A 10,537-nucleotide genomic window follows, 5' to 3' on the forward strand; every position below is an offset into this window, starting at 1 on the left:
TCTGGATCTGGAGGAGTCATTGTATCACTGCCTTTGAAAATTAGGCTGAAGGGGGTGGTATGTATTAATATAACCAGGCTCCAGTTTCTCTCCTCCCAGGATGCCTGACCTCTCCAGCCCATTCCCACCTCTCTCTTAGTGAACCTGCTGCGCCTGTATTGTGGGGGCCTGCGTGACCTCATCACCGTGAGCAGGGGAGTGTTGGGCTGGGCCACGGCCCTCCCAGAGCCCTCCCAGGCAGAGCCTCCACCCTGGGTTGTTTTACAGTTAATCAGGGGCTACAGAAGGTGGATGGTGCTAAATTAAGGCAGAAAACCAGAAAAAAAAGCAAGGACACACCATTCAATACACCAATGCTTTTATTTTAAAGCAGACACTAACTGAGGCCGTTTCTAATTCTGACACTATAATTATGATCCTGAGAAACATTTATTTAGACAACAACATAAATGAGTTCATGACTTCCCTTGTTACCTATACATCACAAGGGTCAGAGACATGGCGCCAAGAACAATTATTTTGTCACTAACTGAAATTCTTTTGAGTTCTAATTATTGGGGTATTTAGCCTCCTCCCAACTAAAATACCAACCTTTTCCCCAGCTTCTGAGAATAAAGAAAATCTGATCCACTCCCCCGAATAAAACTCAGAGTCCCTTCACCTCCAAGGTGAAGCCCGTCTTTTCTCACGGCACAGTCCTTCATGATCCATTCCCTGCTTACCTCTTCAACCTTACCTTTTATTATTTTTTAAATCAATGTATAATAGTGGATGTATTTATCATGTACAGCATGATGTTTTGAAATATATCTTTCAACATGACTCACTTCTGCCTCAGGTAAGTCTCAGCCAAATGGCAGCAACCCATCAAGTTCTCTCTGTCTCTTGGTGGTCCCAGGCCATCCTCTTGGCCTTGAAACGACCCCTCCCGACCCTGACCTGTCCACTCTTACCTGACTGATGCTTCTCGCTTCTGTCCCAGCTAAGTCATCATTTCCTCCCTTCCCGGCTTTCTCCAAATGCCCACGTGTGGGTGCCACTCCTGCAAATTCCCACAGAAGAGCTCAGCAGCTGTCGTGGTGGTTTATAGCGGCCCCTGGATTTGTCTGCTTTCTCACCAACTGTACATTCTTGAGAGCAAGGGCTGTGTTATCTTCACTGTCACAGTCCCTGACACTCAGCCATTTTGTCTGGCACACAGCAGATGCTTCATAAATATTTGTGGTTGAATGTTATTCATGTTCATAAGATTTTTTTACATTTTTTGCGATTTAGAATGTCGCTCTCCATTCTCTTTTTCAACTCTCTGCCACTTACTGAAAACAACCAAGTGACTCATAGTTTCTCCCACTCCAAGCTGACGCCTACTCATGCCATCCAGAGGGCAGTCCCCACCTGCCCAGCCCCTTAACACGCACCCTGAGCCAAGCCTCCATTATACTGTGCAAGAACTTGAATGCCACGTTGAGGGGTTGGATTTTATCCAACAAGATGGGTGAGTCAGTGGAAGTTTGTTTAGGAGCAGGGAGTGTGCAATTACAGCCAAGACGAATGTTTCTGTGAGGTGCAGGATAGCTGCTTGTGAGAGGACGGAAGGCTGGTTAGGGAGTGTGACCGGGAGCAATGTAAACTGGGCTGCTGGGGAAAGAACGGAGAAGAGGGACCGGGTTTGAACTGAGAGGCATGACTTGGCCATTGACTACTATGGGGGCAAAACAAAGAGGCTCGAAGTTGATTTCAAACTCTTAGGTCTGGAAAACAGGAAGGTAGGTGACACCATCAACTGAAGTAGCAGTCACTGGCTGGATTGCGCGGGGTGTTTGGCTTTGCTTGTTTGGAGAGGAGAGGAATGTATTGATATGCTAGCAGAGTATTCAAGTTCTAAAGATCAATGATTCAAATAAAATTAGACATCTCATTTATGGCCAGGTGTGGTGGTTCACACCTGTAATCCTAGCACTTTGGGAGGCCAAGGCGGGCGGATCACTGAGGTCAGGAGTTCGAGACCAGCCTGGCCAACATGGTGAAACCCAGTCTCTACTAAAAATACAAAAATTAGCTGGGTGTGGTGGTGCGTGCCTGTAATCCCAGCTACCCGGGAGGCTGAGGCAGGAGAATTGCTAGAACCCAGGAGGCAGAGTCTGCAGTGAGCAGAGACTGCACCACTGCACTCCAGGCTGGGTGACAGAGCAGGACTCCATGTCAAAAAAAAAAAAGGTATCATTTATTAAGTGACTACTCTGAATCAATCATTTTACAAAATTAACATCTAAATGCTTACTACAACACTAAGAGGTGGATTCTGTGATTCTCCCCATTCTATGAATAAGGAAAACTAAGGCTGATGTCATGTGACCACATTCGCACAGCTGTTCTGAGTGACAGAGATAGGATCCAGCCCAGGCGCGGTGATGCAGTGTCTTCAGCATGTGGGACTGAGGCTCGAAAGACAGCTTGGAACTCTGTAGACTTCAGTGTGGTCCGCATTAAGAAGTTAAAGCACTGAGATTGGACGAGGCTGTCAAGGGAGCTAATGTGCAGACGGAAGTTGAGAAGCAAGCATAGAAATGAAAGCCTGGCTGAGCGCAGTGGCTCAAGCCTATAATCGCAGCACTTTGGGAGGCCAAGGCGGGCGGATCACGAGATCAAGAGATTGAAACCATCCTGGCCAACCTCCACTGAAAATGCAGAAAAAGTAGCTGGGCATGGCGGTGCGTGCCTGTAGTCCCAGCTACCTGCGAGGCTGAGGCAGGAGAATTGCTTGAACCTAGGAGCAGAGGTTGCAGTGAGCCGAGATCTCGCCACTGCACTCCAGCCTGGCACCTGGTGACAGAGCAAGACTGTCTCAAAAAAAAAAAGGAAGACTACGAGTGAGCAGGCAAAGGGAAGAGGAGCCAGAGGGTAAGCAGAGGCAGCCAAGAAGAGGAAGTGAGTAAAGCGTCCTAGAATAGCGTGGAAACGGGTTTTAGGAGAAAGTGATGAAAGGTGTCAAGAAGGACAAATCCTTTAGGGCCAGGGGAGTGTTTATTATTTATTGTTTCGATTGCTCAGGCTAATAAGTAATATGTTTGCCTCCTTAATTTCTAGGCATCCACAGTGCAGAAAGCAGAGGAATGTCAAGGAACCAATGTGGGAAACAGCAGCAGCGTTGGTAGAATTATACCTAGAACCAGCATAGAAAAATAGAGGGAAATGTGTGCTGGTTTCCATGCTTCAGATATGCCAAGCTGTGACATGGCAGGTATAATCATTAAGGCAGCTTGAAAACCGCAGGGATCACTCCTGCATTGCTGAAGCCTCAGTATTGCTTTTGGCTTGAACTCATAACTTGAAACGGCCTTGAATCTAATATACTGAGGCCCCTAAGATCATTTGCCAATGATCCAGATCTCATTTCAAGCTCCCCTTTCAAGCACCAGACGACCTGGAGTATGGCCATCTCCAGAACTAGCTGGAACTATTTTTTCCTCTAAGACCACTCAAATAAGGCTTTACATGCAATGTCAGAATTTACAAACTCAGATCATTCTCATCAGCTCTGCCAGTTGCTAAGTAATCTTTCAGCTTATCTGCAGAGGTTCTGAAACTCAGGGACTTTAAGATGATCTCTGCTGACACTGCAAAAGGAGAGGTCTCTTTCCTCGTCCTTGGCTAAATAATAAATGAACTGGCATCTAAGTTGCTAAGACTGAACCCCTATTAGAGGCTTGAATGGCCTCAAAGTGTGTGTGCTGAAGAGAAGAGGCAGGGCATACCGGTAGTCTTGAGGAATTGCAGAAAGTTGAAACTAAAAGGATATTGAAAAACGATTTAGCTTAAGCCCTCGCTTTGCGGATGAGCAAAAAAGAGGCTTAGAAATGTGAAGGGCTTTGCTCCAGTCTCAGAGCTGGTTAATACCAGAACTAGGACTGGAACTAAGTCTCTTAACATTTAATCCAGTTCCGTTTCCACAATACTATTCAAAAAACAAACATTCATTCATCTGCGAATGTTCATTCCCTTGCATTCCAACGTTTTTGCATCTAATGCCACTTACTGTCTCTGTGAGTACATATTTGTGCCTTAGGCAAGAGAGAAGAGAGACTGATAGACAAGTTCTTCAAAGTATGTTGAGTGAAGACCAAAGAGTTTCCTAAGAGGAAAAAGACCACTTGGGCTTTGGAATTAGTCACTCCTTTCTTTTTTTGAGACAGAGTCTCACTCTGTGGCCAGGCAGGAGTGCAGTAGCGCGATCTTGGCTCACTGCAACCTCTGCCTCCTGGGATCAATAGATTCTCCTGCCTTGGCCTCCTGAGTAGCTGGGACTACAGGCGTGCACCACCACGCCTGGCTAATTTTTGCATTTTTAGCAGAGATGGGGTTTTACCATGTTGGGCAGAATGGTCTGGATCTCTTGACCTCGCGATCCGCCTGCCTCGGCCTCCCAAAGTGCTGGGATTACAGGCGTGAGCACTGCGCCCGGCCTCACTCTTGGTTTTAATCCTGGCTTCATCATTGTCTGATTTGTGACACTGGGAAGGTTACGGCTTAAACCCAGTATTAGTTTTCTATTGCTGCTGTACCATATCGCCACAAACCTAGTGGCGTAAAACATTACAAACTGACTCTCTTACAGTTGTGGGAGAGGCCCAAAATGTGCCTTGCGGGCTACATCAAGGCTTCAGCAGGGCAGGCTCCTTCAGGTGTCTCTAAGGATGAACTGTTCTCCTGCCCTTTCCAGCTTCTGAGAGTCACCAGCGTTCCTGGGCTCATGGCCCCTTCCTCACGTTGCTCTAACCTCTTGCTTCTGTCGTCACATCTCCCACTAACTTTGACCTTCTTGATTCCCTCTTTATTTATTTAAAAAAATTTTGTTTTAGAAACAGGGTCTCACTCTATTGCCCAAGCTGGAGTAGCTGGAGTGCAGTGGTGCAATCATAGCTCACTGCAGCCTCAAACTCCTGGGCTCAAGTGACCTTCCTGCCTTGGCCTCCCGCAGTACTGGGATTATAAGCATAAGCCACCATACCTGGTGTTGACTCCTTCTTCTTCTTTTATTTTTTGAAACAGAGTCTTGCTCTGTCGCCCAGGCTAGAGTGCAGTGGTGTGATCTTGGCTCACTGCAAACTCCACCTTCTGCGTTCAAGCAATTCTCCTGCCTCAGCCTCCCATGTAGCTGGGACTACAGGCACGTGCCACCACACCTGGTTAATTTTTGTATTTTTAGTAGAGATGGGGTTTCGCCATGTTGGCCAGGCTGGTCTCGAACTCCTGACCTCAGGTGATCTGCCAGCCTTGGCCTCCCAAAGTGCTGGGATTATAGGTGTGAGTCACTGTGCACAGCCTTGACTCCTTTTATAAGTGATTACATGTGATTACAGTGGATCTATGCAGCTAACCCAATATAAATAAGCTCCCCATCTCAAGATATTTAGCGTAATCACATAGACAAAGGTTATTTTTTTTTTCCATGTATATTCACAGGTCCTGGTGATTAGGATATGGACATCTTTGGGTTCGTTATTCTGTCTTCCACAAACTCTGTGAGGTTCCGAGATAAGTCTGGAGCTAACAATTCCCATCAAGGCATGGGTGCAGTGGCTTATACCTGTAATCCCAATACTTTTGAATGCTGAGGCAAGAGGATCACTTGAGCTCAGAAGTTCGAGACCAGCTTGAGCAACATAGTGAGACTCTATCGCTGCAAAATATATATATATATTTAAAAAGTAGCTGGGTGTGGTGGTTGCACATCTGTGGTCCCAGTAACTTGGAAGGCTGAGGCAGGAAGATTGCTTGAGCTCAGGAAGTTGTGGCTGCAGTGAGATATGATTGCACCACTGCCTTCCAGCCTGGACATTAGAGCAAGACCCTGTCTCAAAAAAGAATTTCTTTTTATCTAATAGTGCTTGGACATCACTTCCTAAAAGAAGACTTTCTTGGGATCCCAAAGTCAGGTTCGGGTCCCCTCCTATGTGCTCCCTTCACCTTCTGGGGTCACCTCTCACTGGAGCCCTTATCAAGCTGCATTATAGGTACTTGATTATGATTACGTCTTCCACACTAGTCTGTTTAACTGCAGAGAGCAGGGACTGTGCCTTATTTATTTTTGTATCTCCTGCCCCCAGTATGATGTCTGGCACTTTGTAGTTGCTTAATAAATATCTGTTGTCATGACGATTAGAAGAGACCAAATAAAATTCCCCATGGTACCTGGCTCATATAGGGATTTCGTAGATGGTGAATCCTTTTGCTAACACCAGTTTTGCCAAAAAAGTAGGAGAATTTCTCTTTTTTAATTTTACTGGGATACAAGTGCAGAATGTGCAGGTTTGTTACATAGATATGCATATGCCGTGGTGGTTTGCTGCACCCATCAACCTGTCATCTAGGTTTTAAGCCCCTCATGCATTAGGTATTTGTCCTAATGGTCTCCCTCCCCTTGTCCCCTACCCGCCGACAGGCCCCAGTGTGTGATGTTCCCCTCCCTGTGTCTATGTGTTCTCATTGTTCAACACCCACTTATGAGCGAGAGCATGCAGTGTTTGGTTTTCTGTTCTTGTGTTAGTTTGCTGAGAGTGATGGTTTTCAGTTTCATCCATGTCCCTGCAAAGAACATGAACTCTTCCTTTTTATGGCTACATAGTATTCCATGGTGAATATGTGCCACATTTTCTTTATCCAGTCTATCATTGATGGGCATTTTGGTTGGTTCCAAGTCTTTGTTATTGTAAACAGTGCCGCAATGAACATACGTGTGCATGTGTCTTTATAACAGAATGATTTATAATACTTTGGGTACACATCCAGTGATGGGATTGCTGGGCCAAATGATATTTCTGGTCTAGATTCTTGAGAATTCACCACACTGTCTTCCACAATGATTGAACTAATTTACCCTCTCAAAAGTAGGAGAATTTCTATGGATGACAAGTAAAATGCCTCCATTCCGACAGGGAAAGTACAAGGAAGCATGTCTTCTAGCTTAGAGACAAAAACCCTTCAAGGTAGCCAGAGCCAATGGCATGGTTAACCTTTTCTGTTTTTATTATAACATTGTTTTGCCCAGAACCCCCCACCCATTTGCTGAGGAAAGTGTGCTGGCTGACTTTCAGAGGCAAGTGGGAGCAGGACCAGGCGAGAAGAAAGAAATCCACTGTCGGTATTTCATCATCAACTGGGCAGAACAGAGCCTCAACCTGGATCTGCCTTTACCGCTTCAAGCGCTGTGCACAACCCTTGGCTTGTGTCACATTTCCTCTCAATGGGCCACACTTGCTTTCTTTACTGACATTTATGCCTACTGCAGCGGAGGGACAAGAGGATGGGCAGCAGGCCAAGTCGTACTGGGCGGCCCTGTGGTGCTGGACTCGCCGTATTCCTGGGCTTGCCATCTGGCCATACGCAAGTCACTCCTCTTTCAATTTCTGGGCCTATAAAATGCATGACTCATCTCACAGATGCCAAGAAATTCAAAGTGTTCCTGTCTTTAAAGGGAAAGAGTTATTAAAAAAAAAAAACAAAAACTGCTGTAGATGTACTTATCAGGCTATTACTAGACCAAAGCTAAAGCCAAGACCAAAGCCAGCTTTGATTTCATTTCAAAGCCTGGAGCAAGGAAACTAGTGTCAGAACTTTAAAGCAGCATGCTGTTTAAAGTGAGTCTTCTCAGCCTGCAATTTAGATTCAGATTCACACATATGCCACAGCAGAGACCTTAGTTCCCTTACAGGTATACACAGTAGGATTTGAACCAGCAACTTGGCCTTTTTAGCTAAACAGTAGCGTATCAATTATACTTACAGCCAGAGCCTGATTGGCACACCAGCCATATTTGCTGACAAAATAAAGTCACATGGTTTGCAAAAGAATGTTTTAATTATTTGTGAATTTATTTCTATGAAAGGTTTACAAAGGAACAAATATTAAACCAAATGTAGTTATACATTTAACAAGTCACTCAATTTAAGAACAAATTGTATATTCAGGCCATCATGAGCTCTTTAAAGACAACTGTGCTTTGTTTTTAAATTCCCATCTTTAAAATACCCTTAAAATAGTCTGTGCTCAATAAATGCTGACTGACTAATTAGTTATTCCATCAAACATGATTTCTATAGTCTATTGCAGGGATAAAAGGGAAATAGAAGGTGTAGTCTTTGCCACCAGTTGGAGACAATAAGGCAAACAGGTTAAAGAAACATACAGCAAAAGGACATTGCACAAGTGAAAACCAATTTGCATTTATATGGAACTTGCTTGGTTTGGCAATATTGATCATTCATTCATTTAATCTTTCATTTTTATCATTCAGTAAATATTTTGTAAGCAGTTTCTATGAGATAGCAAAGAAGAAAGCCATGTTAGCTCTGAATTATGCTCAGTTCTTGAGTCTTTGACTAAATAGGGGAATTCCATGGGCAGTGCCCATAACTGCTACTTCATAGAAGAAAAAGATACTTACAAGAGTTCAAAGGAAAACGTGGATCCAGTCTAGGGGTGATGGTGGGTCCATCTCAACCACCAAAGAGCACCTGCTTTCAGTGACATCGTTTCAAATATGAAGAGTCAAGAAGGAAGGGCAACAGGGAATTTAGGAAAAAAGAACTCCTCCCAAACTCAGGAACCTTAACAGTCCCTAAGCAGGAAGTTCGATGAATGCTTTCGATCCAGAGATTTAGGATTGTGATTTTAAAAAAACTAATAAAAATAACACAAATGACCTTCTACTGTGGATAAATGCAACCCTACTGTCAACCATTTCGCCACCAGCTCTGTCCAGAGGAATAAAATTCATCTTCAGCTACCTCTTTACATCTGTGGATTCCTGGAACTGCCTGTGGCCCAATTTCCAACGGCCCAATTTCTCCTGTGTCTCAGGTGGGGTTCTAAAGAAGCAGGAGAATTCTTGAGCAAGTGATTCACCGGGGGAGTGTTCTCAGGAGGAGGGGAGTGAGGGGGCCAGAGAGCAGAGGGTGAGGAAAGCCAAGGTGTGGTCTCAGCTGGAGACCAGCTTCAGGCTGATCCCTCTGGGAAGTTCGGGAACCCCAAAGTGCACCACATAGGCAGTGCCCCCTTGATGCCAGGGGAGCTGAGCTTTTGCACGTCTGGGCCAGACTGCTCTTTGGGAATCATGGCTCCCAGGAGAAGGAGGGGCTGTGAGTTGTCATCAGCCAGCCCTCACAGCAGCTGGGGGTAAAAGGAAGCTGGATGGGGCACCCCTAGCACCTACCATGGTGAAATATGCTAACTGCTGAATACAAGTGAGCTCAGTGAAGGGAGATGCTAATGCCCAAAACATACATCTTGCCATTATATTGTAAAAATAAGTAATTCGAAATCAAAGCTGTTTGAACATCCCTCGAGTACCTCCGATTCAGCATATCTCAAACCTAAGTGTCACCTCATGTCCCCCATCTCACCAAACTGCTTCCCTGGTGTTTGCTTTGTCTACGGGATTCCATCATAATGAGGCCACTCAAGCTATTGACTTCTCTCTCCCTCCCTCTCTCTCTCTCTCTCTCTCCCTCTCTCTCTTTCTCTCTCTCTCTCTCCAGTGTGCTCCACAATTAATCAATAATCAAGTCCTACCAGTTTTACCAATCAAAGGTTCCTAAACCTACGCCTGACTCTCCCTCTTCACTACCACTGACCCAGAGCAGATCCCAGTCACATCTCACCAGATCTCCCTGCCTCCAAATCCAACACCTCCCACCCCAGTCCTGGTTAAAATGTTCAGTGACGTCTTTCTGTAGAAATGTCCAAGCTGGGCCAGGCGTGGTGGCTCAAGCCTGTAATCCCAGCGCTTTGGGAGGCGGAGGCGGGTGGATCACGAGGTCAAGAGATCGAGACCATCCTGGTCAACATGGTGAAACCCCGTCTCTACTAAAAATACAAAAATTAGCTGGGCATGATGGTGCATGCCTGTAATCCCAGCTACTCGGGAGGTTGAGGCAGGAGAATTGCTTGAACCCAGAAGGCGGAGGTTGTGGTGAGCCGAGATGGTGCCATTGCACTCCAGCCTGGGTAACAACAGCAAAACTCTGTCTCCAAAAAAAAAAAAGAAAGAAATGTCCAAGCTGCTGACCTTGACTCTAGCAGTTTCCCTGAACAGACATCGGCCCATTTCGATGACATTTTTCAGCACTTTCTGACTTGCACTTTATTTTCTAACCACACTAAACCGCTGACTGTTGTCTTGCCCACAGAATACTGCTCTGCACCCAGGCCTGGGCTGATACTGTTCCCTCTTTGGTAATGCCTTTCTCCTCTTTATCTGGCTCGCTCAGATCAGTTGGCACCTCTCCAGGAAGCCTGCCCTGATCCTCCTCTCCCTCAGACTGGGTTCAGTATCCTTCCCCTGTGTGGCCCTTTGTCTTTTTTTTTTGAGACAGAGTCACTCCATCACCTAGGCTGGAGTACAGTGGTGCGATCTTGGCTCACGGCAACCTCCACCCCCCAGGTTCAAGCAATTCTCCCACCTCAGCCTCCTGAGTAGCTGGGACTACAGCCATGCACCACCGCACCTGGCTAATTTTTGTATTTGTAATAGAGATGG

This window comes from Callithrix jacchus, chromosome 19, assembly GCF_049354715.1.
Source record: "Callithrix jacchus isolate 240 chromosome 19, calJac240_pri, whole genome shotgun sequence".
NCBI lineage: Eukaryota > Metazoa > Chordata > Mammalia > Primates > Cebidae > Callithrix > Callithrix jacchus.